General features: G+C 44.5%; 1 long non-coding RNA gene across 2 annotated transcripts; it reads right to left on the bottom strand.

The window, feature by feature from the left end:
* Window positions 1-457: 457 nt before the first annotated feature.
* On the bottom strand, window positions 458-7869 carry LOC142503540 (uncharacterized). Of its 2 annotated transcripts, XR_012804040.1 has the most exons (3): window positions 7020-7869; window positions 4643-6387; window positions 458-2899 (listed from the first exon to the last, which is right to left on the bottom strand). It is a non-coding gene; the product is annotated as an uncharacterized LOC142503540 (long non-coding RNA). The 2 variants fall into 2 exon arrangements; XR_012804039.1 differs by having other exon boundaries at window positions 4643-7869.
* Window positions 7870-14371: the final 6502 nt, after the last annotated feature.

Here is a 14371-nt window from a genome sequence, read left to right as displayed (position 1 = left end):
GGGAGGAGGGAGGCAGTGTGTGTGTGTATAGGGGGGCTGCACAGTGTGTGTATATACAGGGGGGGGGGTTGCTGTGTGTATGTACAATTTCCTTTTAATAAACTTGCAGTAAAAGCAAAAGAATGTAGACAATCATGCTGATAAAAATGACTACAAAAGTGTATCTTTATGAAAATGTAAAAATAACAACAAATAAGCCTACATTTAGCCTATAATAGTAATAATCCCCTCAGAACAGGGCAATACTGGCCAATAATGCCCTATTCTGAGATGATTATTACTTATCTCACTGTGCATGCAATGTCTTGTATATAATGTATAACCCTGTTCACTTAATGTAACCATGTATATCATAACTCTGTGCCCAGGACATACTTGAAAACGGTGGGTGCAGACAGAGCACAGCTCCAGACGTCCTGCAATGTCAAGCAGGAAGAAACAAACCAGGCCACTCCGCAGTTGTAAAAAATGAAGATTGTATTAAAGCTAATAACACATACAGGGAACAAAAATAGGACAAGAGGAACGCACCTACGCGTTTCGTACAGGTGTACTTTATCAAGGTGACATAGGGATCAAGTAACTGCCTATTTATACCCACCTTATGCGCCTCTAATCAGTGGGTTGCGGCTCCAATAGCCGGCAGCTGCTGCCAGTCGCGGCCATATGACGCAAGCTCCCCGGAGATAGGGCGCATCAGGTAGTGTATAGGGACTGCCACGAGATGTCCGTCGCGTCCTAGAAATGACGTCATCAGCGTGCGACGCCGAAGCCAAGCACGTCGACGTAGCGTCTATTCCCATTGGCTGGACATGTCGTGTGGTATAAAACTTTTTCATCAACATACAACTTTATTAACACTGAACACGCAACATTGTTAAAAGTACCAAGAAACCTTGGCAATGACATTTAATGAACAAACAACTTTCTGGATAATTAAATCACAGACTCCCAGTCCTGGTAAATTATATGTACGGAGTAAACCTCCAGGTTAAATAATTATGCATTTAAGTGATTAAAACAATTAGTTATAAAGAAGTTAAACCACATAAGCATATTTTGACATAATAACCATCTATGGGACAGAAATGATACCTTGTTAATTCCTAGAAGACTGCAAAAACGATGTTTATAATGAATAATCTCAGAGGGTAAACCAAAAATTAAGGGATAATACAGTTATTAAAGTGCATTACACATTATTACAGTTTATGATATATTTTAACAGTTTATAATACATCAAAAGGTGGAAGAGTTAGATAAAGACTCAATTATAGCTCAATATATTAATTAAGCATAGAACACTGAATGGGAATTATGTGTTAAACTTGCAATACCGAAATTAGCCATTGTCTCCACAAATAATAATTGTAAGTGACTATGTGTGTGTGATTGCATACCTAACAAATAACCATCTATAGTAAAGAGAATATATGTATATATAATATGTGGTAAGAATATGTCTATTGGAATACTTATAGAAGTATATAAGTGATACAAAAAAAATGTATATGACTTATAATTAATTTAGTGTGTTTACTAATTAAAAAAAATAATAAAAAATTATAAGTGTTTATTTGGGATAGACATTAATGATAAAAAATCATAAAAAATGACTTAAGTCCCATTCAGTGTTCATTCCTAGGGGTGTTCTGGTTCTAAGGGTAAAAATCCAATAGGATTCACGTCTGTCTAAATGTTTGGTCCTATCCCCACCCCGTTGGGGAATAGGCACTTGCTCAATTCCTTGAAATGAAAAAGAATTATATTATGTTATATGTCTCAATAGGACACTGGCCCAGTTCTGAGCACCACACACACACCACGTTCTTCTGCATACTTGAAAACGACAGGTAACTTAATTACTTCCTGGTAAAACATTTTTATAAATAAATAAAAAATAAAACAACTATGTTTCAAAGAATATAATAACCATCAGAATCTGTCCAGAAAGAGATGTGTATGTTAAAAGCACAGAATAGATCAATAGACCAGGTCACCTCACAAAACTGCAACCCCCCCCAAAAAATAAAAAAAATTAAAAAAAAGACGACACACACACACACACCACACACCAATAAACACAAAAGAAAAGTATTTACCAGCCAGGTCACACTGAAAGATTTAATATGTAGATGAAGTAAGGGGCCACATTTGAATCTACAAATACATTTCATATTACATTTACCCTTTCATTGATCTACCTTAACAATTCATATATTTTAAAAAAAATCAAATATTATATTGATGTGGGAAATAGGTCTTCTCTCACTAATTGTAGGTTTCATTTATAATAATAATAATAATAATAATAATAATACAATTTGAGCATTCAGATGTAGATACAGCAAGTGTATTAAATGAAGTTCATGCTCGCTGAGTGACCGCGTCATTTTGAAAATGGTAGATTCATCACCAAAAAGAAATGTTGGTTTGCTTCTATTGATCACATTATATTAAAAATCAGCAAATCAATAAATGGAACGTTTAACAAAAAAAAAAAAAATCTATTTATTTAAAATAAAAAATTATTATTTCAAGCAATGAAAAGATTAAAAAAAAAAAAGTGAAGTAACAATGGCAAGCAAAACATGACCTAGGAAAATAAAATATGAATTTGAAACATGAATGATACATGTGTACATTGTGACATGGGGAGACATGGTCTTCGTGTGCCTCTGGGAATCTGCTGGGTTGAAGTTAAGATGGCTGCCATCCTTCAGTTATCACAGTACTGTACTTTTAGAATAGACAGCATCAGCACTGTGATAACTGAGCCAGGGCAGCCTGCCAAGTCACTGCGTCCCTTTTCTCATCATGCCTTTACAGTGATAGTTATTCTATGTTTAATTTCAATACATCTGGATTTCTCAGAACATCAGTTTTCTGTGGAATAGTGCTGGGGACGGAGAAAGAAAGGGTCAAATGTGTCCAGAAAATGAACTGCTACACTACAGTATCTACAAATATAAGGTGTGCAGTGCTCGTTTCCAACAAAAGAGGGCAACAGAGTTGGTGTAATGCCAAAGAAAGAAAACGCAACAGGAAGGAAGCAAAAAGCCAGGGCTCGAAACTGGCAGTCCAAGGGCTTCATCATCAATTTGCCACTAACACAGGTTTTGAAAAGCTCATACTTTTTGGAATTCAACCCTCTACTCAATTTAAATAGCCGGCCACCGAGATTAAGGCTTTGTCCATAGTGCAGGCTACGCAGCTCACGCCGAAACAAACACTAGGATGGCAATGTAGTAGTGCATAGTGCTAGCACATGCACATGCGCTACAGGGAGAGCGGCGCTTCGCAATACAGACAGGTTTGTCTTGCAAGCGCGACGCCGGGGAGGAGGAGCGCGGAAGCGAGCCCGTCCTACTATGGACAAAGCCTCTTTCCCAAAACTATGTCAACATAAAATGTAGAAACGTATTCATGCGACAATGGCACGCTGCCGTAGCGGTCTGATATTCTATACTTACGGACACGTCGGCCGCGTCCACAGTCCGTGCAATGGAGCGCGCGCCACAAACAAAAGGCCATAAGTCAATGAGGACGGCCGTAGAGTGTGCGGGCGATTTTTCACGTGACAATTATTTTTATTTTGTCGCGCAGCAGCCGGGTCACGTGCCCGGTTCAGCCAATGAGGGCGAACCGCTCACGTGACATCACGCCCCGCAATCCTACAGGCCACGGATCGCTTCTCGTACAGGCGCCAGCGACGCCATGCGATCAATGAACTATATCCGAGGCCTTCCATTTGTGCTACGTAACAACGAAATGCAGGGAGTATTTTATTAAGATCACCTATATGATTTTACATCAGGGGGTCCCAAACTCAGTCTTGAAGCCACCCCAACAGGCCAGTTTTCATGGAAATCCCTGCTTCAGCACAGGTGGCACAATCATTGACCGAGCCACCCGTGCTGAAGCAGCGATATCCCCAATACCTGCACGTGTTGGTGGCACATGAGGACTGATTTGGGCACCACTGTTCTACATCATTAAAGGGTACCAGTTGATGGCTCACAGGTAATCTATTTAATATTCATTTATAAAAATAAGATTTGACAGGATTAGTATTGTCGGTTGCATCAGCATGAAACACCGTGCTCATAACCTTTAACCCCACAAATATTTCCTTTTTACGTGGGACACCACATTTTCCAATTAGAACATAAGCATAAGGCTTCATAACATATACTTGTAAATATACTGCAAGTGAATCTCCATCCACCATTAGACATCAATACGTGGGTTCAAATTTAAGGAGTAGCCAAGAGGTTAAAATGTAATATACAGAATGACCTAGTAAATATAAACTAGATAGAGAATGTTTCGTTGACTAGTTAAGGAGGGAAGACAAGCCCCCCCCCCCCCAACCCCCCTCCCTTTTTCTGTTTCTCCCCCTACCCTCTTTCTCTCTTTCTCTCCCTCGCCTGCTCTCCTTGGTGTGTTAATAGTACCGGAGCCGCGGCGAGTCTATTGGTGTGTAAAAAGGAAAAAATCCTGTATTAGGCTAAGGTTATGTTGAAATGTATGTACATTGTATAAATGCCTAATAAAAAATTTTGGAAAAAAATAATAATGTAATATACAGTATATTTTTTAAATAAAAAGGGTTTTCCGCTTTAATATCCGTTTGACTCACCTTAGATTTCAGTTTTTCTTCCATCAACACCTCAAGTACTTTGTATATTTTTTTTTTTATGTTTATTACTTGGCCTTCAACTGGAGAGAAAAAGAAAAAAAAGCAAAGGATACAGGGTTTCCGGAACAATCTGCAGCAAATAGAGACGCTGGCGGTGGACTCATCATCTGCCACTCGTAACCATGTATCAGAGTGAAAGGAAGATAAAAAGGGGGACTGTTTTAGGGAAGAGCTTAGTACAACACAACAAGTCAATGTAATACAATAAACAGAAAATGGAGACAACCTGAAAATACAGAGAAACGTTAGGATGGCAACGGCAAGTCAGACAGGAAAGTTGACAAAAGAAGACAGATTGGGGATAAATGGAGAACATAAAGTGCAAAGAGAAGGGCGAGATGAAAAATTGAGAATTTCAAGATTGTATTGTTGACATTCAAAGCCCAACACGCCCAGGGCCCCATCTATCCCAAGAGAGATTCCAGTTCCCTACATGCACTCACTAAGATCTGCAGATGAAGGACTCCTAACAATTCCCAGAGTCTCCTGCATTTCCTTTGGCGCCCGAGCTTTTAGCCACGCTGCTCCCACTCTGGAACAGTCTGCCTCATACAACTCGAGAGGCCCCCTCTCTGGGTATCTATATAAAAAGCCTGCCCGGCTTCTAGGGAGATTACATTGGTGTGTTATGTTTGCCTACTCTGCATGGGTTACCTTGATTTCAGGGGCTGGGCCAGGTTGTAGAATAATGGGCGCCAGGAACTTTTGAAGTACAACGGTCATTTATTCGTGTCCCCAAGTACTCTGACAACGCTGCACTGAATTTTATATCAGACATACGTGAATATGGTTCTTCCATTAGTGCCCACTCAACACTTGAATGGAAGTATATGTACTTGCTCTACGTAGATGTGAGCCCCGAACCTCCTTGTTGGTTTCGAACAATCATAGGTACCAATACGATTACTCGGGCCCCTACGGAAATCCTGGTGGGTCTTCTTTACTTGACCAAATACTTTTTGACTGTTTGACAACTGCCACTTCCATACACACTGATGAGGAAATTAGCACCGATCCTCGGTTCGGGCTATTCCGCTGGCAAACAGGAACCCTCTTTCCTGAGGTCCTCTGTGGCCTGCCATATTCCTTTTCACCAACTATTCAGGACGCCATGCCTTCTTTTGGGAATCCTAATTTAAGGGGTACAGTCCCTCTCTACAACAAACAGTGGGACCTGGTCTATGCTATTAGTTTATAAATTATTACTTAGCTCCTCTCTTTTTGACCTCCGGGAACCTAAACTTCTCAAAAACACATATATGCATACCCTCTGTGATGTCATGATCCCATTGCCACGCAGGATGGGGCCCAGTACATGCCAACCATATTAGTTGCAATTATTGTGCAAGGAATGGTGAGCTCACACAAGATACACAGAGAGAGAAAGGGTGAAGAAAAGGTCAGAGAAACAGTAGAGGGGGATGGCGACTGAAACGATCAAAGGCAGGAGAAGAGCAGTTGCTAGAGACGGAGAGGGAGGGCAAGAACTGTAAGGTGGGTTATGAATAAGACAGACAGGAATTTTGGACGATGTTCAACCTATGTGATGAGTTGGGTATGTCATACCTTAATCCATGTTGTTGCAGGTTCACCCGTGCCCAAAATGCATTAAAAGCAGTGCTACTGTTGTTTAATACAAAAAGGCATGATCATCAAGGTAAAGCAATTCTGTACCCAGATTTAGGCTATAAGAAAAAGATATTCGGGTTTATGTCACCATAAAACATTTTTTTTTTTTAACGTTTGGGAATGTATAAAGTTGTGCTATCCTGCACAAGCCACGGACATCGTTTTACAAAGGAATTACAATGCTTATCCAATCCAAGTAGCAAAGTACTGCACAACAGCCCCACTGGCAAGGAAGTGGATAGAGCATTGCATGCCAAGTCACTAGTGTGGTTTCCAGCACGGGTGGCCAATTTCAGTCCTCAGGGAAGGGCCCCCACCCATTCAACGACTGAGCGACGTGTGCTGAAGCAAGGATAATCCTAAAAACCTGACCTGTTGGCGGCCCTTGAGGACTGGAGTTGGCCACCCCTGGTTAACAGAATAAAACAGCAGTTCATTACATTGATGTGAATATAATAAAGGGATTTGGGAACATCCATTTTCACAACTTTTCTTCACACTCCAGCTAACCTATAAATAAAACCAATTTTGTGAGCAGCTCTGTCATTCTTCTAAAAATACATCTCAGAGGAAATCAACTTATATGGAATAAAAGCAACGTCATAAAACGTATCATTTTTGTAAAATAAGACTTTACCCTAGATTAAGAACAATTAAAAAGTATGGGTATTTTATGTATATTCCTTACCTCTCCCTGGAGCTTGTAGAAGAAAATATTATAGGCAGGGCATCAAGGCTTGGCTGTCCTCCAGGGAGTAACCAGGAATTAGAGTAATGTGTTCTAGAAATGCTTCCCCATACCCAGAGATAAAACAATACCAGTGGAATAATGCCATCGGGAGTTGCAAAACCAACTGCTGCGGGTCTGGAGAGATAAACCAACAACTTTGTTTATCCCCTATACAATATCCAGACGCTCAGGAACAGAACATGGTTTATAAATGTACAATTGCCATGTTATTATGGCAGATGGTAAACAGAACAGCAAAACAATCTAGTACAATTGGTTAAAGAACAGAAGCAAAACCAATGCAATTTCCCCCCCTAACAGTAATGCAGTAGAGACCTGTAAGAAATGGGGTCACCTGTTATAAGGTTAGGTGTTTGGAGGGGTTTGGTGCTGGATGCAAATACATACCATAGACCTTGTACAGGACAGTACACAGCACACAGCTGACTCCTCCTAACCCAGGACTGTCTCTGAGCCCAGCCTACCAGGCACCTCCTCCAGGATCTTTCATGTAAACAACTTTTAGCTATATTTACAATCCGAGGACAGGAAAGGGGGCGAAATGCCCAAATCATTAACCTCGGCACTGCCAAAAAAAAGCAGGGACGCTCGGCCAGGAAGAGGTTAAAGCGCAATTGCTATGTGAGAGCAGTCACAAAATAACACAGGGATTCGGTGTACATGCTTGCACACAAGCAATATAGGGAAATCAGTGCTATCTAGAGCAGGGAGTGGGCAACTCCAGTATCTAAGGGCCAGTAACAGGCCAGGTTAAGGATTATCCCTGCTTCAGCACAGGTGGCTCAATCAGTCCCTGCTTCAGCACAGGTGGCTTCAACAGCCACCTGTGCTGAAGCAGGGATAATCCTGAAAACCTGACCTGTTGGTGGCCTTTGAGGACTGGGAGTTACCCACTCCCTGCTCTAGAGTAAAAATCAGGGACTTCCAGCTTTTAGGGGATGCTGAACATGAATAGCAATCAGCTGGTGCGCACAAGCAAACCTCTGCAAAATAACATCATGGGAAAGAGGTAAAATGTAGGATTTCCACCCCCAAAATCAGGCGTGCAGGGCAGTGATACCAGGATTGCAACATATATACAATCACACACCCCTTTCCCAGCTAAGCCCCAGGTTCATGCCTGTTTCTCACCATGTCCTCCTGTCAGTCCCCCCCCGGAGTTTACCCCTCTCATCTCCCCCTCTCCTTACCCCCCAGATCTGCAGGCAGATAATGTAAGTGACGCAGCTGCTGCAACGTGACTGTCGCCATGTTCCTGTTTTGATTCCATCCCTTTGCCATGTGATAGAAAATAAGAAAAAAAAAACTTCCGGGTCTCATGACCGACTTGGCACAAACCCCCCAGGCACATGAGCTGCACCACACGCTGGGGCTCCTCCTGTCCTCTACAAGAGTCACTTTGTGGCACAAAGCTGTGGATACAATTCACTTTCTTTTAACCCCTTGGCTGCCAGAGGGGCCTGCAACGCATTGCAGTTGCTAGTGCTACTCTCTCAGGGACTTTCCTTCTTGTGTTGTTCTTAACCCATCTGGTGGCAAAGGGGTTAATTATGCCTGAAAACACATTCCCATGATGTGTTGTGTGTATTATTTGGTATTTATATGATTGTCACGTGTATTACTGCTGTGAAGCGCTATGTACATTAATGGCGCTATATAAATAAAGACATACATACAAAAAGCATCAGCTCACGAACTGGGGCAGAGAAAACCATTGCCATTCTGGGTTACAATCTCCCGCCTTTAGATCTGAAGGAGGTGACCCCCCAAACTGCTAATAAAGGGGGTTATTTCCTAAGGCTATCCCCTGCAAACACTTCAGCTTTATAGCAAAGAAAAGGAATGTGATAGAAAATACAAATGTGAAAATTGCTTTCAAAGTCGAAACAACTTTAGGATTTAGGATTGCCCCCCTACTGTCTCTGTACGTCCTTCCTACCTACCAATTAGATTGTAAGCTCTTCAGAGCAGGGACTCCTCTTCCTAAATGTTAATTTTTAAGTCTGAAGCACTTATTCCCATGATCTGTTATTTGTATGATTGTCAAGTGTATTACTGCTGTGAAGCGCTATGTACATTAATGGCGCTATATAAATAAAGACATACATACAGACAAGCCCAAACCTGCTGATTGATTTATATCGAAGCTTGATCATATGCTGGCGTAGGGGTGCTCAACAAAAAACAAAACTGGTCAGGTTTTCAGGATATCCCAACTTCAGCACAGGTGGCTCAATCCGACTGAGCCTCTAATTGAGCCACATCTGCTGAAGCTGGAACTGATTAAGCAACCTGTGCTGGAGCAGGCACCGATTGCACCAACTGTGCCAAAGCAGAGGTATCCTGAAAACCTGACCTGTTGGAGGGAGGCTTGACAAGATTAATTAATTGTAACCCTCTGCAAATACACCCATAATGCCCTCTGAAATACATTTCTAAAAACAAAATAGCAATCTGCCTCTTAATGTTCTGCAGTTTGGAATATTTCAAATAAAATATAATATACAGGCATACCCCGCATTAACGTACGCAATGGGACCGGAGCATGTATGTAAAGCGAAAATGTACTTAAAGTGAAGCACTACCTTTCATCCACTTATCGATGCATGTACTGTACTGCAATCATTATATACGTGCATGACTGATGTAAAAACGCATTTGTAACAGGCTCTATAGTCTCCCCGCTTGCGCGCAGAATCAGTACAGGTAGGGAGTCGGTATTGCTGTTCAGGACGTGCTGACAGGCGCATGTGTGAGCTGCAGTTTGCCTATTGGGCGATATGTCCTTACTCGCGAGTGTACTTAAAGTGAGTGTCTTTAAACCGGGGTATGCCTGTACATATACAGTATATTTATATTTGTGTCCATCCATTGAAAAAAAGAATATGAAACATTAGGCAGATGCTTTAAAAAAAAAAGAGGACATTTACAAAATAATAAAAATGTGTAACTTATAAAACAATAATCACGTTACCTTTATTTACATTTTCATGCGGTTTAAGAATAAACCAATGAAAATGCTGATACATTATACACTGTGTTCAGAAAAAACAGGACCTTATTTTTTTATGTCATATCTTGCAGAAAAATCACTACATTTTCATGGAAATGTGTGCAATGCTAGGTCTGTCACAGCAGATTATTACATTTAAGAATGATTTCATAATCTAATAAAAAAAAATTGGAATTAGTGACAGTGTGATGACCTCATCAAGTGCATAAAATGATGTTCAGCGAAGACGATAAGCACGTTAAGAAGTGCTCGAGACAGAGCAAGAATTATGGTCCAAAACGCTGACATAACAGGTGTCCTGATAAAGAACAGTCGCGAGGAGGACTAAAAAACGAATTAGTTAAACAACGCATCGTTCAGGAGTGGGAGCAGCTGGATCAGCATGTTAGCGATTATGCAATCAGATAGTGGCGTTCTCGTCTCCGGGCGCACGTTGCAACAGAACGAGGATATTTTAGATTAGAACAGTTTAACACAGGGGTGTCAAACTCATTTCATATGAGGAGCCGGATTAGACGTCATACGTACCATACATTTGCAAAATACACATATAAAACAAAGTAGGACGGCTTTATGCTAGATCAGGGGTGCTCAACTTCAGTCCTCAAGAGCCCCCAACAGGTTAGGTTTTTAGGATATCCCTGCTTCAGCACGGGTGGCTTAATCAGTCCCTGTTTCAGTACACTGTCTGCGGTACCATGGCCCCAGCCTTAATCCACATAACAGACCTACAAATATCTTCCCATTTTCAAAGGAATTGAGCGAGAAATATATGAGACTAGGGGCCTCATGCAGAGAGCAGCGCTATTAACAATCTCGCCATTTTCCGGCGAAAATCGCGCTAAAAACAGCCGAAAATGGCGAGGTAGGAAAAAAGCGCCATTTTTTTTTTCTAATTGAATATCTCGCCGCGCGGCTGGCGAGAAACTACATCTCGCCAGTCTGAAAAATATCCAAATTCAGAAAGGCGCGCTCGCCATCTAGCGGCTATTTTTGGCGCGATTTTCGTCAATTTTCTCCGCCAACTAAAGTTGGCAAGAAGCAGGAGCTCGCCGTCTATAGGGGAAAAAAAAAATGCGCGAATTTTTTTTTCTCCCTTTCAGCTGCGCGCATCTCCTCATTTACAATTCTCCACATGCAGTAATGCTAAAAATAGCGGATTTCGCCCATTTCTGCATATGGAGAATAAAACTCTCCATTAAAGCTACTTTTTCTTAAACTCTCCAATTTATTCTAGCGCTGCTCTCTGCATAGGCCCCTAGCTGAGAGACCCGGCGTTGCCCGGGATGTAATTTTGGGGGGGTGGACGACAGGGTTGGGCTTCCCCCGGGTGACTGGGTGACTGACTGAATGGGTGGGTGACTGAATGGGTGACTGAGTGGGTGGGTGACTGAGTGGGTGGGTGACTGAGTGGGTGGGTGACTGAGTGGGTGAGTGGGTGGGTGACTGAGTGGGTGGGTGACTGAGTGGGTGGGTGGGTTTGGGTGGGTGACTGAGTGGGTGGGTGGGTTTGGGTGGGTGACTGAGTGGGTGGGTGGGTTTGGGTGACTGAGTGGGTGGGTGGGTGGGTGACTGACTGGGTGGGTGGGATTGGCTGACTGACTGGGTTGGCTGACTGACTGGGTGGGTGGGTGACTGACTGAGTGGGTGGGTGGGTGACTGAGTTTGAGTGAGTGGGTGGGTGACTGAGTGAGTGGGTGGGTGACTGAGTGAGTGGGTGACTGGGTGAAAGTGGGTGACTGGGTGACTGGGTGGGTGTGTGGGTGACTGGGTGGGTGGGTGACTGAGTGAGTGGGTGGGTGACTAAGTGAGTGGGTGGGTGACTAAGTGAGTGGGTGGGTAGGTGGGTGACTAAGTGAGTGGGTGGGTGGGTGACTGAGTGGGTGGGTGACTGAGTGGGTGGGTGACTGAGTGGGTGGGTGACTGAGTGGGTGGGTGACTGAGTGGGTGACTGGGTGAAAGTGACTGGGTGGGTGTGTGGGTGACTGGGTGGGTGTGTGGGTGACTTACCTTGACCCCGTGGCATCTGGCTGGGGCAGGAGGTGAGTTCGGGAAGCTGGCGGGGGGGGGGGGCAAGAGTGGCAGGAGGCCCGCGCCGCGCTTCCCCTCCGTCCGGGAGCCGGCGCACGTGAGGGGGAGTGCAGGAGGCCCGGGCCGCGCCCCGCTTCCCCTCCATTCCTCGTTGTGAGCAAGGGGGGAGGAGCCTGGAGTTTGCTGCTGAGCAGGAGGGCCACGCTTCCCCTCTCCGGGAGCGGCGCACGGTGAGGGTGATGGTGCGGCTGGGGATGTTGCGGAGCGTGGGGATTTGGGTGAGGTGGGGAGGGGGGAGAGAGTGAGGGGCACCGGGAGAGGAGGGGCACCGGGAGAGGAGGGGGTGTGTGTGTGGAAGGTGAGCTGCGGTCCAACTGACGGGGAGAGTGAGGCCAAGCAACAGAGTGTGTGTGTGTGTGTGTGTGTTATCACTCCGCCTCAGGCCAATGAGAGGTGCGGGGGCGGGCGGCCCAAGGGACCAATGAGATTTCCCCTAGGGACACAGGAAGATGCAGACAGGCATACAGTGCTTTCACAAATATATAATATAAAGATGATGAAAAACGAAAGGGATTCTTTCCCCCCCTGAACATGTGTATATATTTAAATGATACATGCTTACACTGGCCATCTGCTGCACTTATTCCCTCACCTGCTGCCTCTGTAAGTCTTCCAACATACCACTAGATTGCAAGCTCTCCAGGGCAGGGATTTCCTTTCCTATTGTCTGACTTTGTTGCACTTCTTGTATTATAATTCCCCATACTGTATTGCCTTTGTAAAGAGATGAGTACACTGTGGGCGCTATATAACGATATACATATGTAGCCCTCTTTCCTATGGACATAGAAAGACTACTAATGCTGTATGTACCTGTTGGCTCAGCAAGATCGGAGCCTCCGCTAACTGGGAGCCTGGGGCCACAATATTTACTTGGCAGCGCCTCCACTTGCCCAGGATCCCCTAATTAGTAAGATTCCCCTGGACAAGAATAACAATAGTATGCATATAGTATAACAGTTTACTATAAGTGAATGCAGAACATAACATACACACTTATTATATCTCTTTTCACCATACTAGCAGATTAGGCAATACAATAACATAACACTTGCGGCCTTGACGCCTCCACCTGTGGCGTAACGTCTTTTCCACCACCGCGTGTGCCCCACACCGTGTCCAATGTACTGGACCAGTCCCTTGGTCACTCACCCCTCAGTGTCCCCAAAGAACCCTCCCCCAAGGCGGGATCAGCGCCTGTAGGTACCGGTGTTGGTGCACTTATTTATAATACCTTCCGGCCACTCCAGCAGCCGGTAAATGTGCTTCGCAAAGGATCCGCCGATCCAGCGTAGTCTCCCACGAGTCTGTACTTGAGTCTTTACTTGACTTCAGCAGCTTGCTCCCAAACCACCTTTCTCACAGCAGCGCAAGAAGATACTGTGTCTCTGGCTGCTATTCTCAGTAAACGGGTTCTGTCTATGGCTGTTCCCTGCAGTACCACAAGCTAGTGGTGACTCAGGGCCTGCACTGGGGCCTAAAGGGGAATCTCTGGCCTATGCAGTGGGTCACTGACCCCCTGCAACACACACCTCCACTCCCCTTGCTCCTCCAGGACCCTCTGCTAGCGTGGTCTCTCCCCCACCCTTTCCTGCCTGCCAGCAAATCCTCCTCTCCTATTCGCTCCCTGGCATCACATGCCCCTACTGAGGCTCATGGGAATTGTTGTCCCAGCTCAGAGCCTTTCTCCTATGGGCCAGCCCTCGCGCGCTATTCACTGCGCATGCGCAAACTTCCTCAGTCCCCCCGTCGCGCATAGGTACTGCGCATGTGCCAGACACAACATGGCGGCGCCCTGTGCTATCGGGCCGCCGCGGAACCTCCGGGACGCTCCCTGCTCAGCCCCTACCTTCCTAAAGTGCCGGCGAGTCTGCCGCTCGTCCCTGACAGCGCTCGTGATTGCCCCCGCAGCGAAGGTACAAAGGGGGCCAGGGGAACACCACTACACATACAAATGTAATTCCGTGGAAGCGATATCAGTAGCTGCCCCAGAAATTGTGAATGGTTCGTTAATAACATTGTTATTATTATTATTAGTAGTACCACGTTGGTTGGGACATTCTTCGCCTTTCAGCCTGCCAAGATAAGCCGCACCCTTAAGGGATCAATGGACATAAGTGGAACCGCAGCATTAGGAGGTGGTAATAGTTTGTGTGTGGGTTTCATAGCACACTGGAGAAGAAGA

This window comes from Ascaphus truei, chromosome 10 (assembly GCF_040206685.1).
Source record: "Ascaphus truei isolate aAscTru1 chromosome 10, aAscTru1.hap1, whole genome shotgun sequence".
In the NCBI taxonomy this organism is placed as follows: Eukaryota; Metazoa; Chordata; class Amphibia; order Anura; family Ascaphidae; genus Ascaphus; species Ascaphus truei.
Note: the sequence above shows the minus strand (reverse complement) of the source record. Positions and strands in the feature narration are given on the sequence as shown.